Here is a 5,000-nt window from a genome sequence, read left to right on the forward strand (position 1 = left end):
AAACTAAAAGAAAACTAATTAAGAAAAAATAATGAGACAAAATCCAAAACCTTGAAAACTCGAAAAGAAATCAAAATTCAAATTAAAAAAATACTTTATTCCATTAATGACAACAGTCATGATAATAATGAGGAAGAGGAAAAAGAGTGAGCGACACCAAACCAAATACTTAATACTGCACATCCAGGAGACGCTTCCTGGATGTGCAATGACAAGGCAGGCATTATGAAAACAAATTCAGAGACACTTTTAACAAATATATATACAAATAAAAAATAAATAAAAATAAAAAAAACACACAATAAGAAAGAGGAAGAAGAAAAAAAAAGTGCGAGACATCACCCCCGAACTTTGGGGCAGATCGACTGACGGGGCCGAGGTGAGACATGACAACGCACTCGGCTCACTCTTCCAATCTTTTTATACTTTGCCTCTTGACCAAACTCAGGAACGAAAACAAACGAAAGTTTTCATTGGCTTTCCCTCGTTTTAGTAAGGGAATGTACACGATCTTCTTTGTTCGTCTAAAACAACAGGGAAATAAGAAGGAAGAAATTGTCTTAATATTTACATTTATTTTAAATTCATGAAATAAGTTAAAGAAAAAAATCCGCTGTTCTCAATAGAGGCTCGTTTCCCCCTTATTGCCGAAACAAAGGGTGGGGGTGAACGAGGATGAGAGAGAGAGAGAGAGAGAGAGAGAGAGAGAGAGAGAGAGAGAGAGAGAGAGAGAGAGAGAGAGAGAGAGAGAGAGAGAGAGAGAGAGAGAGAGAGAGACTTATGGATAGGGCTGAAAATGAAGCGGGGGTGAGGGCGGCAGGAGGTGTTTCCTGGATATACAAAATATCACACAAGGGGAACCTGAGAGTTTGGAGAGTCGACCCAAAGGGCCTCTCCCAGCCTGGACCCCATCCCGAGGAATTTGAACTAGACCTTTGGGCACCAGAACTAGAACTGGCAGGAACTCTAACAACAACTCTGCGTTGTTTCGGAAATGCATGGATGTGTAGGAGACCAACGGAGATAAAGACATACAAGCGATAAAAAATACACACGCAAATAGACACGTAATCATAGCACACCGCATGAGAGAGAGAGAGAGAGAGAGAGAGAGAGAGAGAGAGAGAGAGAGAGAGAGAGAGAGAGAGAGAGAGAGAGAGAGAGAGAGAGAGAGAGAGAGAGAGAGAGAGAGAGAGAGAGAGAGAATTATAACTATATAAAGAACCGGCATTTTTTTACGCGTCGGCAGAAGGTCGCAGTAAACATGAATAAGAACATCATAAAAATATTTTAATTACTTCCGTTGGCAGCCGCAGATTGACTTGATGAGTACACCAGATGTTTACTTTAAGACACTCAAACGTTCACTTACTCAAACAAGTTTACTTTACCTCCTAAGTACATGTACACGTAACACCAAAGGAACATACATGTACACAGATGTAAACAGCCCAAGTGACACACGCACACATTCATCGGGATGCTCTTAACTTTGTAGTATGTATCGTTTAATACCACTATTCCTCCTTCACAAACGAACACTAAAGCTCTTTTTTGCAATAACAAAGCTTATTTTTTCCCACGAAACTCAAATCCAATAACCGCCTATGACACTTTACATCCACCCGCGACAATGACACATGGATTCGAACTCAATCTCCACGTATGTCTCTGTTGTCCACACCAGGAGACGACATCCACCTGGCGAAGGAGGTGCGCGCCGAACGCCAAACGCAACGACCAGGACACTTCCAACACGCGGTACTCACAACTTGCTCGTATCATGCCACCAGGCGTCGTCAGCCCGGCCACACTCTCGTACCGCACGATCACCTTCCCGCCTCTGCCAACCGCACGCACTACACGGACACGAGTTTGTTTAGTGGTTCTCTTGCGACTTAACTGTAGAGGTTTCCACAGGAATCATATCAATTTAAACTGTCCATTGTTCTTTTATGCCGTGAAATGTGTTCCGATATATCATTGTCCTTCTGTCTGTATGTCTGTTTCTGGTTCTGTGTCTGTGTCTGTGTATGTCTCGTGTCTGTCTGTCTATCTGTCTGTCTTTCTGTCTGTCTCTGTCTGACTGACTGACTGACTGACTGACTGACTGACTGACTGACTGACTGACTGTCTGTCTCTCTCTCTCTATATATATGTATATGTATATGTATATGTATATGTATATATATATATATACATGTGTATAAATATGTGTGTGTGTGTGTGTGCGTATGTATGTGTGTGTAAGTATATGTATATGTATATGTATATGTATATGTATGTGTATATATGTGTATGTGTATGTGTATGTATATGTATATGTATATGTATGTATGTATATGAATATGTATTTGTATGTGTATGTGTATGTGTATTTGTATTTGTATGTGTATGTATATGAATATGTATATTTACATGTGTATGTATGTGTGTATATTTATATAAATGTATATATATATATATATATATATATATATATATATATATATAATGTATATATATGTATATATATGTATACGTATGTATATATGTATACATTTGTATATATATATATATATATATATATATATATATATATATATATATATATAGCTACACATATTTATCACAGTACCTTTATATCTGTCTCATAAGACTAAAAGAATTGCTAATGAATAAGGTTAAGTAATAATTATATTTACCTACAAGATGAATAAGTAATTTTGGGTTGAGAGTGGCCGACGCTAGGCACACCAACATTCCATATTTGCTTCAAAATGAATAGCCATAATTGAGTTTACAGTTAAATTATAAAATAGGTGGAGTTTATTGCAAACAGAGAGACAGAGAACTACAGATGCACAGACAACAAAATCGGAAAGTCAAAATAAACTGTAATAATAATGATATCTATGGAAAGCCTTAGGCCAGACACTTGACATTCTTATAGGTGATCCGCAGCCACCTAGACCTATAACATGCCATCTGTCGACCAGGAATAACACCCATCTACAACTTCCAGAAAAACATTTAATGACCTTGACGTTCCTAAATTTCAGCCTGGAGGCACCCGATGGATTCTGCCGTGCGTGTTTCCTGGTTCAAAAAACGTAACAAATTCACCACAAACACGACGTAGATTGATAGTTCGGATGTACAGCATGAGCAAAAGAGATCCACGGCGCGACAAAACCATGACTGGAGGAGTGTCATGCGTCTGGCAGCCACGTGAAGTCCCACATATGCGTCCAGACTGCCGTCGCTGTCGCCACCTAAGCAAGGGGACAGTTCCTTCCCAGCACATTCATTCATTCTGACATATGGCATTCATACGTAGATATGTATCCGCACACATGAGTATTCAATGACTAGACGATTCAGATAAAAAAAATGCATGACATATATGAAAACTTGCCCTCCAAATAACTTGCTGGTGTGTATAGCCTATTTGGATAAATGCGTAGTATGAGACGATTTCATGACACCTCCACCTCCCTCCTTCCCGCACCACTGTCTCCATAACACGGCGAAGGTGCTGTTATGAGACCGCGCACGGAGTGTCCAGGAAACTCATACGGTAGACGGAGAAGTCGTCCTTGAGATTCCTTTAGGGGGGTCCTTTCTGGGATTCTATTACCTCCCACTCCCGCTCCCCACCCCAACACCCACCCGACCCATGGCCTCTCCATTCCGCCTCCGGGAATGTTGCTCGCGGTGACCTTAGTGGTTCCTGAGTCAGCCGGCGCCGTCGCAGTCAGCATCATTCTCCGATGACGCCCCGCGATTGGATTTAACGTGATGAACGAAATTGAAGACTCGGGATCTCAAGAGGATTTGGCGTTGTGGATGTCCACCGTGACGAGAATGTTAAGAGAATATAAAGACTCGCAAAACACCTACAGAGCGAGCGAGCGGGCGAGAGAGAGGGAGAGGAGATGGAGGGAGGGAGAGAGAGAGAGAGAGAGAGAGAGAGAGAGAGAGAGAGAGAGAGAGAGAGAGAGAGAGAGAGAGAGAGATTGATTGAATCAAGGAGGCGGAAGTATAGTCCGCTAAATAGCTTGGCGACGGCCCCTGGCCCAGGAGAATGAAGGAGGCCCATGCCCCCTCACCCGTTTCACCTCTCTTCTCTTCTCCTCCCCCTTCCACTTCCAACACCCATTTCTCTCTCGCCCTTCCTAACCTCTACCCCCTTACGTCTCCCCACCCTCTCTCTCATTCTCCCTCCCTCGCCCCCTACTACCTGAGCACCGATAAAACAAAAGGACGTCTTGCATCTTCCAGGTGAGCATAATCCGAGTGGGGTAAAAGCTACATCATGAGTGTGATTAACAAACCCGTGAGTCATTTGCTGGAGGTAATTTTACCGTGTTCTTCATTCTCTATTTTTCATATTCCCTCCCATCCTCCCGCCCGCTCGCCATCCCTCGCTCCCTCCTTTCCTCCCTCTTCTCCTCCCTCTCCCCACCCTCCCTCCTTTCCTCCGTTTCCCTCTCCTCTTCCTCCTTCCCTCTAACTTTTTCTCTCTCCCTCTCTCTCTCCTCTATCCTCTCTACCCTCTTCTTCTCTCCTTTATACCTTCTCTCCTCTTCTCCTCCTCCTCTTCATCCACTCCCTTCCCTCCTTCCCCTCTCCTCCCCTCCCTCCCTCCATGCCCTTCCCTCCCGCCCGCCCGCCCGACCTCCCTCTCACCCTCCCTCCCCTCCCCTCCCCTCTTCGTCCCAACCCCCAGCTAAGGCGCACCTTCAAGGACATGTGCTTCCCCCGCCACCCACTTGGTCTTCAGGCGGCGACATCTCACTTCCTTTCAAGACAATTCCGTTTTTTCTGCATGTAAATCCTTACTGGGGTGAATGCATTCAAAACGAAATGCTTGTCGTAGTTATAACCCTCATGTCATTTTAACACCGATAATGTAAGATAGACTATCAAATGATCAGTGTCAAAAAGATTACCTGTCATCAACGGAGAATCGATCAATACGTCAATCCAATACACCAACTGGTTAATAGATAATTGCC

General features: G+C 43.2%; 1 protein-coding gene across 10 annotated transcripts in view; it reads right to left on the reverse strand.

Annotated features, from left to right (window-relative positions):
- LOC122242614 (uncharacterized) overlaps positions 1–5,000 on the reverse strand; it is a 448,283-nt gene that overhangs the window by 188,644 nt on the left and 254,639 nt on the right. The window contains exon 1 of one of the 10 annotated variants that reach the window (XM_086537779.1): positions 1,702–1,762. The exons of 7 other annotated variants lie outside the window; for them this stretch is intronic. The gene's annotated coding sequence lies outside the window, so the exon portion shown is untranslated. Of the gene's footprint in view, positions 1–1,430; positions 1,763–5,000 lie in introns of those variants that run through there. 2 more of the 10 variants (XM_086537780.1, XM_086537778.1) reach the window with 2 other exon arrangements.

The sequence above is a fragment of the Penaeus japonicus genome, unplaced genomic scaffold (assembly GCF_977035675.1).
Source record: "Penaeus japonicus unplaced genomic scaffold, GWHDUDI00000001_assembly GWHDUDI00000006, whole genome shotgun sequence".
NCBI classification, from domain to species: domain Eukaryota; kingdom Metazoa; phylum Arthropoda; class Malacostraca; order Decapoda; family Penaeidae; genus Penaeus; species Penaeus japonicus.